Raw genomic sequence first — 16,545 nt, 5'->3', positions numbered from 1 at the left:
ACCATCAAACTTAAATTGAGACAAGTCATGAAAATGTTCCACATAGATGAAAAGTTTACTAGGGGATAGGTTAGAAAAACATTATAGGATTATGGTTTGCGAAAGAGCCATTTAAGATTAGAGATTCAAAATAGACTCAACAGGCACAACTTGTTATTTGGTCCTCCTTATAGTGCCAATTGTTGACGGTGCTGGAAATATGTCAAGCAAGGGGCTCTCCCTGATGTTCCCAATTAGATCTCACACCATTTGGTATAGGATCACCAACTGTAAATACGGTTGGTTGCCATTGTCCTTAGGGATTTTCTTTGGTTGCAATTATTAACATAAGAGGTTATAAAAGGTTCTTTTAAACAAGCAAGTTGACATTGTGAGCCATATAATTGAAATGTATATAAAGTACTTTCATGGAAAGGATAAAGAGAGTGAGCCTCTAGAATAAAATTAACAGTAATATCCTAAAAGAGACATATAAGAGCATAAGAGGATCTCAAGTTAGTCTGCAAAGTAGTTCACAACCCAACCACGATCATAAAGCCAAATACAACACACCTTCAACAAGATAAGTACCAAAGCCACCAAAATAATTCAATTTCCTTAGTACAAATGAATGAAACATATACCACAAACATATAAAGAATAATCTTACTATATTCATGATACATGCATGAGACTGTGTTGGCTCATCAAGCTTCATATATTAAGTGGAAGTGCCAAGATATACAAGTATATTGCTGCCACACTAGCCCCAATAGTGGAACATTAAGTCACCGCTTGCTTCTCTAAAGAAAGATCTTCTATCCTATGCCAAGCTAGAGAAGCCAAGGTGAAAGTTCAATTCCCCAAAAGTCCCTTTGCTTGAGTTATGAGGGTGTATTTATAACAAATGAGGTGACTCCTCACCTCCCACGTGACTCTTGACCTCCCTCATGACTCTTGAGCTTCTATAATATATTTTCAAATTCCCACATGAGCTTTGAGCTTCTATATGACTTTAGAACTCAATAGTGACTCTTCATATTCCATGTGGGACCCTTGGTCCTCCACATATTTTACATTTTCTCATTTTGGAGAATTACATAATTACATTCCACAAATGATGTGGCAAGACATTATGACACATGTGACTCTTGACAATGATGACATGGAACTTCATGATGATGTGGCATTGCCAAGCTGCTCCTTTTGCTGCTTTCTTTTCATCTTCATGATGGATCTTGCATGTGCTTTATATTCATCCTCCAAGGGGTTGATTGATATGGAGTCTTCATGCAATCCTGATCTATGATCTTCTGTCGAAATCTAGTGTCTCTTCATATTCCTTTTCAAAGATCAACTTGTCTTTGCAATTGCATATGTGTCTTCTAGGATGGTCTCCTTCTTTATCTCCTTCATATTTGTTGTATATTTGAAGATAGTTATAGGCTCGGGAACTATGTCAAAGCATCTGAGTAAGGGATTTAATTTAAATGGATGACCAATGATTCAAACCATTTACATCAATATAATCCAAAAACCTTAAAGACTTCTCAAAATGTTGATCTTCAATATTAACACCATATAATCCTTCAATTGATTATGATAGAGGAAACAAGAATATATTTGATAATTAAACATTCATCCTGAATACTTAATTTTTCAGATATAGCAAAAGCGTGTAGAGATATTTCTACAACCAACACATATATATTCAAGAGATGGCAGAAGGCAACAATTTAATGATGCAAAGGTACTAATTTAAACAATATGTTCAATTACCTATTCTCGGTACTAATTATAACTCTGTAGAGGGTTTTTAGGGAAGTCAATCCTTAACTTAGCCTTACCCTAACTCCTATGTTACCTTGAACATATGATGAAAAACAAATATGACTGCACAGGAAAAACTCACATGAACACAAATGTTGCTAGAACTGAAGTCAGAAGCCTTTGATTTTCTTCAAGAAATTTTAGAGAATACAATAGCGTTCTGTGGCTTCCGCAAAGTATCAACCTTTCTTACTTTGAATTACAATGTATATATAGAGTGTAATTGTAGAAAATCTGGTGCAGGTTAACCCGATAATACAATTTAAATCAAAGCAGAATACTATAACCTACTTCTACTATCAATTTGTGGAAGCTTAAAGATCGAGTTGAACAATACAACCAGAAGAAGAAGAATCAATCACATAATACACATGAAAATACTTTGGGGAAAGCCTCAGCTAAAAACCCCACTGTCTGTATTATCACACAAGGTGGAAACACATAGGAATTATACAAAGCCTTAGCTCTCACAGCTAGCTAGCTCTCAGTACAATCCTCACAGATGCTCACAGGCAATCTTGGCTTCTCTCCAGCCTTCCTCTCTGCCCTCCAAGCTCCTATTTCCTTGCATTGTTCCTCTGGGATGATTCTCCTGTTACCAAGTGGATGATCTCCTACCTAGTGGATGATTATCCTTCCAAAACTGCGCAATCCTCAAGGCTTAAATCCTTGACTGCATGCATGAGTTTTCTCTTTGAGAAAACACATGCAACTGATAGTACACTGTCCTTGACTTTAATCTCAACTGGGTCTTTCTCAGAATAGACATGCATGAGTTTCTGATGAGGGAATCTTCAGTTAATTGGAGTAGCACTAGTTGAGTGCATGCATGCATCAACTGACTGTTAACTCTCTATTAGTTCCTCAAACAGTTTGGAACTAATTTAATTGGACTTAACTCAGTAAACTGAGTTAACTAATTACAACTCAAATATAACTCAATCTTATCTCCTTAATTTAAGGGATAACTCTTGCATGACTTCAGAAAGACTTCTAACTTGAATTTCTCCAACTAATTAACTCAAAATGAATTAATTAATTATTTCCAAGTAGTTGTTAAGACTAAATTCGATTTTAATTCACAATTTAATTCAAGGACAAATTAAATTGGAATATTCTTGTTGCCACATTTCAACAGTAATTAAAAAATATCTAACTTAATATAATCTTTTACATAAAATAAAGTTTTATCCAAAATAATTTGGATATTTCCAATTAATACAACTCAAAATAGGGATTCTGAAATTGATTATGTGGAAACAACACAATATTCAAGGATGTTGTTTATAACTGCTGCCTTGAAATCAGACTCTGCTAATTTTATTGATTCTGCTCTTGCCTTCACTGTAACTTCACCTGAAAATCTACTTTTTGTTTACTCAATATGATTTAGAAACTTATCCCACTCCTAATCATCAAGGCATGAAAACTTGATTACTCTCTTATAAGCTTCATCCACCTCTGCGTATTTTTCAAAAGTAGGTTTGGTAATAAAACAATGATAAACCTCATGAGCAATAAATAAATCATATTCTAAACCTTCAAGAAAAACTTTGCCACCAATGATTCCTCTTAATTTAACAGACTTTAAGTTTTTTGCTATGTCATGTAATTTATGTTGGTAATTTTCTTGTGGAATCAATTGACCATGAGAATTTCTTAACGATGGGAGTCCTTTTTGCTAAAGGATGGAAAACATTCTATGGAACTTTTTGATTTGAGCTTCTAAGTTCTGGGATTTATTTTCCAGCTGTAACATCAAATTCATTTTTGTTAACACCTTTTTGACTTCTAGGACAACATCTGTCCTGTCTTCAATCCCCATGTCTTCAAGATCATCTTTAGACTTTGAGTTTAACACTTTTATGATCCTTGTTGGCTCTCTAGGTTTGTGGTTCAATTCTTCTTTATCTCTGTTATGGCTACTTTTTCTTTATGTACCAACTATTCTTGTTCAAAAATAATTTCAATAGATGTACATAATTCTGAAATGGTTGAATTGATATCAATCCAAATTTTCTCCTTGGCTTCCAATAATGTCTGTGCACTAATTGAATCATCCATATATTTTTCAAGTTGTTTAGTAAGCTTGAAATTATTTGTTCTTCTGAGATGTATGCGTTATTTGCCTTAATTTTATTTTCTTCCATTCTTTGCCGTGATGCCTTTAATTTCTCAATTTCAACATTTCTTTATGACAAATCTCCCATAGCTTTTAACAACTGTTCAATGGCTTCTTGTTTCATTGATCTTGTCCCTACTGTAGAATTTCATGGAATAATTTGTTGTTCTTTCTCTTTGAAGAGTTTTTCCATATCTGCTTCCATTTTTTGAATCTGAATGTTTTGCTCAACAATCATATGCAACATATTTTCCTTCTCTTTCTCTAATTTCCCAACTTCTCGAGCTTGAGGATGCTCTGTTGTTGGTAATTTTAGCTTCTTTCTTAATGCTTGAATATCTAAATTCCTTCTCTTAATAATTTCTCTAGCAACATTAACATCATTATGCTCTAATCCTAACTTGATAACAAGATCTTCTAAGCCCTTGATCTTTGTATCTTTAGCTAACGAAGACATGTTTCTAATTTAAGCTGAGAATGAATATTATTGAGAGAAATGTGTAGCTTTGAGGCTGTCATAACAAAACTTGTTAAAGAGGAATATATCATTTCTCCAACTTGTTTATGTAGATCAATTTGATCTATGGGATGAACCTGTTTAGTATCAAAGAAAATATTGAAGTTTTGTAGTCCTTTGCACTTTTAGGAACTGGAACCTTTGACTCGAGAAATGCCAATTTAAATTGTCCTTTTTTCAGGGTCCAACGCAGACAATAGTCTGGTTTGAGTGGTAGAGGTATGCTTCCAAAAATCAGAATAGGTAGCAGTCTTTAACATTTCATTCTTCTTCTTCATTTCTTTGAACCTAGAAAATATACTTTGCTAACTAGAATAAGGGGAAGCAGGTGTATTGGAAATTATTTCTTCAGTTTGTTGCAGAGAAAACATAGGCTTGCTTGATAACCTAACTATTGTAGAGACCTCAATATCTCTGACTTTTGATGATTCTTCCTCTGTATTCATTGTCTTTCTTCTTTTGAAAACTTTAAATGCTACTGATTTAGAACCTGAACCAATATGGGACATACTTTCACTTGGTCTCTTTAACTCTTTTTCTTTCAATCTTGGAGTCTCTAATGTTGTTTGGCTTGAAATCTTCTCTTCAACTTCTTGCAAAGTGTTTTCCTCCCATACTTCCTGATTTGCATACTGTTAAATTTTTGGTTTCGATATATGAATATAGGGTGCTAATTTTTGTTCACTTCTAATTGATGAGATCAATCCCAGAGGGTCATAAGGCCAACTAAAACTTAACTTGAAATTCATTTGTCTCAATAAACTCTCGATCTCCTTGTCTACTGTTCTAGTGTTTACTATGAATGGTCCAACTTGAGATTTTAACTTGAATTGGGCTTTTTTCTTTCGTTAATAGTAAAAAATGACCTCATCAACATGTAAGGGAGACCGAGAGAGAAAAATTGGTAGATCTGGAGCAGCCATGAAACCCTAGTTGCGCCTTGGCGCCTCTGCAGCCTTGCTGCTCTGTGGCCCGTGGCTTTGGGCCCTCTGCCTCCATTCTCTACGTTCCTTTTGAGTTTCTGCAGTTCAGAGCGCACGTCTTTTGCTGGGTGGGACGATTAAGCCGGGCTCGCCCTCATGGAGGTCCCGGGCTCGCCCCAGGCAAGCCTGCCTTCATCTGTCGAAGCTTTCTCTCTGCTCTTGGCCGGCTTGTCGCAGAAGAAGAAGAGCGAGGTAGCCAAGTTTGTCAAAAGGCTGGAAGACATTCCTGAAGTCTCCCTACCGCCGGAGACACCGATTCAATTTGCCCTCTCCTTAGTTGAGTGGGCTCTCGTTGGCCAGTTCACCGGTCTATGGCCTTCTCCTAAGACCATTGAATCCTAGGTAAACAGGAACTGGGCTCCTCTGATCAAGAGCAGCGTCACCTCTTACTTCTTAGGACGAGGGTTTTTCCTCTTCGAATTCACCTCAAAGGAGGACAAGGATATGATCTTTCAGAATGGCCCCTATTTTATGGGCCCACAGGGCTTGTACCTCAACAGATGGACACCATATTTCGACCCCGCAGTCAATGTTCCCTCGGATGTCCCTGTATGGGTCAGACTTCCTAATCTCCCTGTCCATTGCTGGAACTGGGACTTGCTGAAACACATCAGAAATTCCCTTGGGAAATTCATAGATAGGGCAAACAACAAAGATCAATATGACTGTGCTCGCATTTGCGTAGAAGTAGACCTAGGGGTGGGTCTCCCGGAAGCCATCGAAATTAAAGTAGTAAACTGGACCCATTTGCAGAAGCTGGACTACAAGCAGTTGCATTTCAAATGCCGAAAATGTCATGTCTATGGCCACTTCGCTAGAGGATTCCCAATCAATGTGGAACCAAATAATGGTAAAGAAGAATTTTGGAATCAGGTCAATCGCGCCAGGAAAATCCAAAAGCAGGCTGGTCCAAACAGGAGAGGTTCTCAGGCCCCCCCTCAGCAACCCCCTCCCAGAAAGGATCAAGAAAAAAAATTCGCCCCCCTAAGTTCGAAAATAGAGGAAACTCAGGAACCAGAAAATAAAAAATCAACCCCACCCTCTAAAGGCACGCCTAAAGGTTCTGGAAATGGAGTTGAGCAAGCTGGAAGTGGTGTTCCGACAACAGAGGCAATGGATGAAAGTGGTGTTCCAGCAATAGATATGGAAATGGATGAGAGCTCCAAAGGAAACACCGTCGTAGCAGAGGAAGAGAAGCATGAATCAGAGTGCTCAGAGGAAGAAGGGGAAATAGGAGAATCCCAAGCTTCGATAAGGAGATCCACAAGAGGCTGCAAATCAGATCGGGAAAAAAGAGAGCAGGAAACTTTTAAGGATAAGCTTCAAGGTAGCCAACCAACCCTTGAGAAGCTCCTAGCATCAAAAGCAAAGATGGCGAGAAATCAGCCCCAAGGCTCCAAGGGAGCCAACCAGAAATACAAATGATGAAGATAGTCTCCTAGAACTGTAGAGGTATGGGGAGCAGAATCAAAGAAGAAGCCATCAGAAGTTTAATAAGAACAGAAACTCCTGACATACTTCTCATCCAGGAGACTAAACTGGAAGACTCTGTCTTCCTTCAGGCAAGCAAGAAACTCTGGAACAAATGTGAGGCGAAAGCTATCTCAGCCCGAGGGTCTTCTGGAGGGTTGGCCACTCTTTGGAATGCTAGCAAATTCTCATTCAATTCTGAGACCCTCAATACTCACTGGCTACTCTTAAAATTGCAGCACTTAGACTCAAAAGAGATTATCAGCCTCTTCAATGTGTACATCCCCATGAACGCTGTGGAAAAAAAGGCCTGCTGGGACTCCATAAGAACCCAAGCAGATCTAGTTAATCTTGAGAATATCATCATAGCAGGAGATCTCAATCTCACTCTCTTATCAACAGATAAGAGAGGAGGCAGCATTGTTCGAGATCCAGCAAAGGAATGGGCAGAGGACCTTATGCAAGACTGGGACTTGCTGGACATCAAGCCAATCTCTGGTAAGTTCACTTGGACTAACAAAAGAATTGGTCCTGGCCACATTGCTGCTAGATTGGATAGATTCTTAATTCAAAGCTCTTTTCTTCTGCTTGGATTAGAGGCTAGAGTTCATATCCTCCCATGCAGCACTTCAGATCATAAACCCATCAAGCTGGAACTGGTGTTTCAGCTTGACCTAGGTCCAATCCCCTTCAGATTTAGCCCGCTCTGGACTAATGAATCAGACTTCATGCATTTAGTTAAGGGCATCTGGATGCAGCCGGTAAAAGGCTCCCCCTTTTTTGTCTGGGAGGAGAAGCTCAGAAGAGTGAAAAGGGCTTTAAAAAGCTGGGCCAAAACTCTGCCCAATCCAGCAAATGAAAGAAAAAATCTTCAACGCAGTCTGGAAAATCACCACCTCCAAGCTGAAACAACTGACATAACTAAAGAGTTTCTAGACAAAGAAGCCCAGCTCCAACAAAACTTCCACAAGGCTTGTCTAGCAGAAGAAGAGTACTGGAGACTTAAGTCACACAGTCTTTGGCTTAAAGTAGGGGACAAGAACTCTTCCTTCTTCCATATACAAGCTCAGGCAAGGAAATGTACCAATGCCATTTCCGAAATCAAAGATGGCACTATTACTCACAAAGACAATCCAAGCATAAAAAAAGCTGCCTCCCTTCACTTCAAAATCCTGTATAGTGAAGATAATATTCTGGACCAAAGCTCTGATATGATGGACGCGATTCCCTCCTTGATTACTGTTGAATTGAACCACCTTCTTGAAGCTAAAGTCACTAAGAATGAAGTCAAGGAAGCCCTCTTCGCCATGGACCTGGACAAAGCCCTTGGTCCGGATGGATTTACAGCCAGATTCCTCCAATCTTGCTGGCAGATTGTGGAAAAAGATCTATACAAAATGGTTATTAAGTCCCAACCTTGCCAGAAAATCGGGGTAGCACGAACTCTGCTTTTCTCGCTCTCATCCCCAAAGAGAAAGGAGCCAACACTTTCAATAGGTTTTGTTCGATATCGCTATGTAATATCGGTTATAAACTTATTACTAAAGTCATTGCTAACAGACTCAAGCTCATCCTTCCTAAAGTCATTTCGGAAAGCCAAGGAGGATTCATTCAAGGGAGACAGATAGTGGACAACTACATGCTGGTCCAAGAGGCAATCCACTCAATTACGAGTCGCAAGGAAAAAGGTATGGTTGTCAAGCTTGATTTAGCAAATGCTTTTGATAGAGTCAAGCATAGTTTTCTGCTGAAAGTCTTACACCAATTTGGATTTGGAGAGAATTTATAAATTGGATTCGGGCCTGCATTTCGGAGCCTTGGATCACTCCATTAGTAAACGGTAGAGTTGCTGACTTTTTCAAAGCCACGAGAGGGCTCAGGCAAGGGTGCCCTCTCTCACCCCTTCTTTTTGTTCTTCAAGCCTCTATCCTCAGCTTCTATTTAGACAAAAAGATGATGGACTAGGAAATTGCTGGGCTCTATACAGCAAGAGGTGTTAAAAACATCAATCGTGCCCTCTTTGTGGATGACACCTTGTTATTGGGAGCTGCCTCTGTGCTTATAGCCTCAAGATTTAAAGGAGTTCTGGACGAGTTTTGTTTGATTTTGGGAAGCAATTTAAACAATGGAAAATGCCATATCTATTGCTGGAACACCATTTCCAGCATGTTCAATTCCATTTCCAGAACCTTTGGTTTCGCAGCCTCCTCAAATTGGACTTCCTTTAAGTATCTGGGCCTTCCTGTTTTTCTTAAAAGAGCCTTCAGCAGAGATTGGTTTCCCCAACTGGAGAAATTCAAGAACAAGCTACTTGCCTGGGGCTTTTCCTGGCTCAACATTACTGGTAAGTCTATCCTCATTAAATCAGTCCTTAACAGTCTTCCCTTATTTCAGTTTTATGTTCTTCTTTCTCCCTCCGGGATTCTTAGAAAAATGGAGGAGATCATTCGGAATTTTTTTTGGAAGGGGAGCAAGCAAAATGAGAAAAAGATTCCATTAGTCAGCTGGGATTCCATCTCCAAACTGCTCTTGGAAGGAGGTTTGAACTTCAAAAATATTGGATATCAAAATATTGCCATGGGAGTTAAGCTCATTTGGAGAATTATTGCTCCTAACCCTGGCTGGGCTCAACTAGCTCTTTGGAAAAAATATTTTAAGGGCAAGTGCTCCTGCTGTCTAGACCATCCTCTACCGCTCCTGAATACGCCCTTCCAGAAGCTTTGTTAAAAAGCCTGTCCGCTTATAAATACTCATGCCTACTGGGTCCCCGGTAATGGTAAAAGGATCAAGCTTTGGACAGACAGAATTATGAACAATGAGCCGCTAGGAGACTGTCCATCTCTCCAAGCGTTGCATAGTTGGATGAATGATGCTGGAATGCATTCCCTGTGGGATATCTCAGCCTGGCAGGATTCATGCTAGGCTGGCTGGAAAATTGAAACGCCCCCAGATTTGGCTATAGAATGTGAGGAACTGCTCTCCAAGCTTCACGGATTGGCTCCATTGCGGATGCGAAGCAGGGATTCTAGAGGTTGGGGTGTGCAGGCTGGTGGGTATTTCATTGCTCAGGGATACGCCAAGGTGTGCGAGCGCCCCCATGTGGCCACGAATCTAGAGCCTTGGAAAGGGATTTGGTACCACCCCTCTCTACCAAAAATCGATTTTTTCAATTGGCTGTTATGCCATTCCAAAATCTTGACTGACGATAATATGTAGAAGCGTGGCTTCCACAGCCCTTCAAGGTGCAGACTTTGAAAGGTAAATTAGGAAAGCATTTCACATTTGATGCTAGAATGTTCCTTTACTTTGCAGATCTAGTCCATGTTGCTGATACCTTTGAGTACTAGCTTTGAGTTGCCTTCCTCCACTACTGATTTTTTTGTCAAATGGATGCAAAGCTACCCTGGTCCTCCTCCAAAAAACAAAATTATCAGAACTGCTTGGTTTATCCTCCCTAAAATTACCCGCTGGCAGATCTGGCTTGAGCGAAACAAAAGGATCTTTAGAAACAGCGAGCAGGACGTCAAGCTAGTGATAGTTAAAATTAAATGCCAGTTAAAAGAGTGCCTGAGAGACCACAAAGATGATTTAAATCTCACCCAGCAAGATAAAAATTGGGGCTCTTCTCTCGACCTACAGTTCCAAAAATCGGTAAAGAGTATCTCCCTCCCAAAAGCTTGGCAAATAAGGGCTACAACATACGAGCTCCAGGGATGGATTGCAACCCATCAGAGGAACTTTCTATTTTTTCATGGGGCTGCTAAGGGAAATCCTGGAAGAGCTGGTGCTGGAGGAGTTATATTAAATCCAGCTGGTTCTAGGATTCACAGTTTCGCCTGGGGCTTGGGCATCGCTTCCAACATCCAAGCAGAGGCTTTGGCTCTTTTTCAAGGACTCAAGATTCTGAAAGTGCTGAACACCAGGGAGGTTAATGTTATCGGAGATTCTCAGGTTATTATTAACACTATGGTGACATATTCTAAGCCAAAGGACCTAAGGCTAGCAAGGCTAATCCACAGAATTTCAGACCTTGGCGACTCTTTCCAGATTTTAAACTTCTATCATGTGTTGAGAGCCAATAATAAGGAGGCGGACATTGAAGCTAACAAAGCAACCTACGGCTGGTGCTTTGCTCAGAGGCGGACAGGAAATGTGGGAACCAATTCCTTAATTTAGAATATTGTCATGTTTTTTTGCTTTCTGCTAAATCAGTTTGTTTGTACCCACAAGCTTGGGAAAATCTCTGAAATTGATCACATAGTTGCAGCTAAGAAAAGATGGCGAGCTAATGATAAATGTCACGGTATTGCAAGGTTGTTTGGCACTTATCGTTTTAGACTCACCTTTTGTAATCCGCTCTTTGGCATTAAGGCCAAGTCTCTAATATATCCACTACCCGTTTCTTTTAAAAAAAACATGTAAGGGAGACCACCCGATCAAAGCCCCAACTAAGCTCTTATTTGTTTGATATAGTGGTTTTGACTAGTTCAATTGGATCCAGTTACCCTCTCTTTCTCTCTCTTAGCTTATGGTTTGTTTGTTACTTACCAATAGAAAGAGATAAATCAGATCTTCCCTCTTGTAGAGCTCTTGCAGGAAAGTGATCCTTAAGTTGACTCTATAGCTCAGCCAAGCCACAACTAAGGTCTACCCCTGTGTGAGGGGACTTCTAGAATGCATAATTCAATATAAATGCAGATTTACTCTAAGATGCAAGTAAAAACTAATCCTATCTCGAATTAGGAAAGGGATATCACTCTCAATTCAAGAGCAGATGAACTAACTAACCAAGGGAAAATGACTATTTGTATGATGATTGAATTCAGAAAATAAGATTAAATTGCAATATGCAAAATAGTTTGCATTTTGCAATTTATTAGATTGCTTTATGCAAATCGAATTTACTTAAATATATAGTTATCGAAGCAAATTAGAAATACATGCATGAGTCCAATAAAACGACTGAATTTATTATATGTTTTCATTGATTAAAGAAGTAGTACATTCAATTAATGAGAGAGAAAACAAAATGGGAATGTATTTAAACAATAAATAGTCACTGCTTAGTACATTCCTATTTCAATGAATTCATATTAATTCTAATTATGTTATGCTCCTCAGAGATAGCTCTTGTAGAACTTCAATAGCATAAAACAATCGATATGACAATAGTGCTCAATATCAGAATGCCATATACTATTTAGAACAAGAATTAAAATCAATTGTAGAAATTATGGTAACAAAGTGATTAATTTACATCCCAAACAATAGTGCACATGAAATGAAAATTAATTAAATTCATACCAGAACTTCTTTACAAATTTTGTAGTCCATGAGCAGCTTTAGCTCCTTAGAGAAATTGTTTACATTAGTGCAAGACAATCCTCTCTTCCAGAACTCAAAATGCTATGTCTCTCCATAATTCAACTCACAATACACTACAAAAGTGCAAATGCACAACAAGAAAAATCATGAAATTTTCCCCTAACACCTCCGATCTGAAGTATTCCCCTCACTTACAATTATAATATCTCATAGAAAAGTGATTCCAGAGCCTCTAGTTGCAGAGAAGAGGAACCTCTTCCTTATTCTCAAAACTGTTATTTAATAATTACAAGAATTTCGAACAATGGAGAATCGTTAACAGTAATTTTCCAGATCCTGAATTAAAGTTGCAAATTCCCCATTTTTCTCTTTGCTAGTCTCTCTTCATTGCTCTAAAGTGTCTCAGATATGAATTTCTCCAACTGATCTCCTGCCACAAACCAATCAAAATAAAAAATAAAATAAATTGCAAATTAAAAATAAAATAAATAAACTCTCATAAAATTGCTAAATTAAAATAAATAAAATCCAAAGAGATTTCCATCCAATGAAATTTTCCCAAATCAAATTAGGAAAACAAATTATTGTTGAAAATTTATTACTTTAGCTTCTACTGAATTTTTGGGTCATTAAATGATTAAATCTTCTAAATTTATCATTCCCATATTATTCTCTTGAGTCTTAGCTTTCTAACGAGCTACTGTGAGCTTCATTTGGTTAAGTAAATTTTGAAATATGCCTCTTCAAAGATTAAGTGTCAAAACTGTCAAAATTCTGAAAAAATGCATGAACTAAAATTAAGAAATTTTAATTAAAAATCCTAATTAATAACCCCATATTAATCATAAAAAAACCCTCATATTAATAATACATCTAAGTTAGTAGAACTCCCCTTGTCAATTTATTTATCGAGAAAAACCCACATATAAAAAAACAAAGCATATTAACTCATTACCTATCTTATTAACTACTATAACAATACATTAAGAATATTAATATAAAGATTAAGATTAGATATTTTAAAATATACTTTTTAAAATTCTTAGATTCATTACTTATATAGGTAGGAGTGTCCTAGTAACTATATAAATTAATTAAAGCATCTCTATTCACATTAATATTATTGATAGGATTAAAAAAAAGAATTAGTTTGTTTGGTCATTAGATTATAAGAGTGAAATGGAATTATTTATTATTCATTTTAATATTATTAATTAGATCATTAAATTATAAAAATAATATTGAATTTATTATTAAATTATAATAAATATAGTTAGGTTAAGCTTTAATAAGTAATTTACTTTATAAATAAATTTATCATTATTATATTAAAATAAAAATAAAAATAATTGAAATATTTAATAAATAACATATTTCACTGTGTTGGTCGGTTCTTTTCTCCCTTTCTCATCCTTCTCCTATTTATCCCTCTATTTTCTCTTTTCTTCTCTTTAGGTTTTCCTGATGATGGGTCATGGTATTGACTCAAAACTTAGAAAACTCAAAATGAAAACTATAAAAATTTCAAATTCTCAAAATCAAAATACTTACCACAAAAGTCTCCAAACCCCAATCCAATCTTAATTAACATTAAATATTAATTAATTATAATTAAATATATAAAAATAAATTAAAATTATTAAATTAATACACAAATTATACGATTAAATTAAATTAATTAACTACAAGTGAATTACATTATTTAAAATATATATATATATATATAAAGAGTTTAATTAAAATTTAACTAAAATTATTTTATTAAACAATAATATTAAAATACATTAATTAATGTTTAAATTAATTTAAAAAACATTAAATTAATTAAAAATAATATTATTAAAAACTTCAATAGTGGCTTTTTGGTTCATTTGAATGAGATGACTTTAGAATATGGAGTAAGGAGATTTCGGGGGGGGGAATTTCGGGGGGAGAATTTTAAAGAATTAAGAAATGATGAAGCTCCGAAACGAGGTGGGTCCAAGGGAAATGAGGTGGATAAGGAGTTTTGTTTTAGAGGTTATTTTAAGTCAGAGCTACAGTTACGGTATAAAGAGGTTTCGAAATGGAGAAGTTCCAAAAGGAGTTGGATTCCGAGAGGTTTTTTAAATTAAAAGTTATGATACGAAAATTATCTGAAATGAGTAGAAAGTTTAAAATTTAGAGTGAGTAGGAGATGATGGTATAAGGATTGGGTCTTTCTTTCCCATAAAAAATATAATTATTTTAGAATGTTAATGTGAATTAAAATTAACTATAACTATTTTGTAAAATAAGTTTTATTTTTATAAAAAATTATAATTATTTTTGTAAATGAATAATTTGGGTATCTTGGGAGTTCTAATAATTGAGAATTTTAATTCATTTTCGAAATCCGAATATATTTTATTTTTTTACAAACTTGACTGTGGTGGTTCTGTAGGTTCGTTACCAAAAAAATAAAATAAAAACTAATACAAAATCAATATTTACAATTAATTTATAAAAAATTAAAATAATATACATTTTGTTCATTTTAGCCGAGGCGGTAAAAATCTCCGAACTTCGGATAATCGCTCTTTGCAAAACGTGCATCCAAATGAGATGAAACAAGAACCGATGGAAAGCTAGCGAAAAATCAAACGCAATGAAGCAATCAGAATAAAAATTTGAAGAAAACAAAAATCTCACAAAATTGTCACACACTTAACCAAAAGAAAACATTAAATAGCGATTTAACCATAATTTAGTTAGAGGGTCCCAATTATTATTATGAAGATAATAACCTAAAAATGGGGGGTGCTGTGATTTCACCACAACAATGGCGACACACAGGGAAGAACCAGTTATCTCTGGTTAAAAGATAATGAACTTCACTTTACCCAAACCTTAAATTATTAAGCCATCAAATGGTAAATCCTTTCCCAAGGGTCCTACTTTAATAGTTTAAGCAATATAAGTTCAAAAAGATAAGTAATCAAAGCAGATTGAGTCTAAATTCATGAGTCAAAATTTTGGGAAATAGTTAACTTTAAAGATTACCTCATATGAGTGATAGAAGAAGGTACAAATGGGGAGTTTTTGATAAAGTAGATATCCATCGATATGAATGGTCTCTGACATTGCTTCGTTTTCAGCAAGCCTGGTTAGTTCCCCGTCGAAGTTGTCTTTTATGCCATACAAGCATTGCCCCGCTGACAATGAGCGTCCATAACTCCAATGGGTTTACTTGTATTTCTCATGCTTCCCCTTTTGACCACCCTTTTGATAAGCACATTTTTGAGCTATGTTTATGATGTAGCTGAGTGAAAGGGGTGGGATGGTAATAGAGACTTAAGCAAATAGATATAATACTTCCATAATGTTGACTCCATATCCTTCCCCGCAACTATTCATTCAAAAGCTTTTATAAAGTGGAGGAATGGGAGAGATTCATTGAGTTAAACTCAAGGTCAGTTCTTTCCTTGAAAAGATGAACTATATCACTTAGAAATGATGCATGTTCCTCCATGGAAAATATTTAAGGGAAGAGGGCTTTATGATTCCATAAAAATATCCCTTTAAGGTAAAGGAAACTCATTGAAATTGACAGAGTACAAATTTCCCATGTATGCCAACCACTATTGGGTGAGAAAAATTCCTTCTAAATAAATCTTGGTGGTATCACCAAAACTAAACCATAACCAACAACAAGAAGGAAAAATAAATCCAAACTAAAGCGAAAGAAATCAACAAACTCCAAAAATTTCAAATAGGAAAGGAAAAATGAAAGAAAATCCCAAATTAAAAAGACAACCCCAACAAGACTAACTATAAAAATGTCTCAACAAAAGTAAAATAAGACAAGCATGTGTGTGTTTGTCTTATGTTGAGATTTTAATAAATTTTATCTTGTAGAGTTATAAGCAATTAGGCTCTCAAACCATAAAATGACTAGTAGTGATGAGTTAAAATAAAACCAAATGAGAAGTTTTTATCTTTTGCAGATTTACTGGTTTCAAAACAAAGCCTGCATGAGAACATCTTGACCATTAAAAACTAGGCTTGAAAAGTAAACTAAAGGTTCAGGGACTCCCCAATTTAGTTGATTTTATGAACATTATAACTACTCTTCCAAAAATTCGAAAGCAAGCAACAAGGAGAATGAGTTCCAAATATGAGCTGGTAGGGGTGTGAAAACAATTCATAGAGACCTGCAAAACATAGTTTTATATCAACAAAACTAAAAACTAAACTGAAACAAAAATGTAAAGAAATAGAAAAAGGATGAAAATGGGCATATGAGACTTACCATTGAAGAATCTCATTAAAATTTTACCTTAAAGATGTCGATTTTCTCC

This window comes from Pinus tabuliformis, chromosome 7 (genome assembly GCF_031772625.1).
Source record: "Pinus tabuliformis cultivar Carrire ecotype Pingquan chromosome 7, CPIR1, whole genome shotgun sequence".
Taxonomy (NCBI): Eukaryota; Viridiplantae; Streptophyta; class Pinopsida; order Pinales; family Pinaceae; genus Pinus; species Pinus tabuliformis.
The sequence above is the reverse complement of the archived record's forward strand: the minus strand, read 5'-3'. Positions refer to the sequence as shown.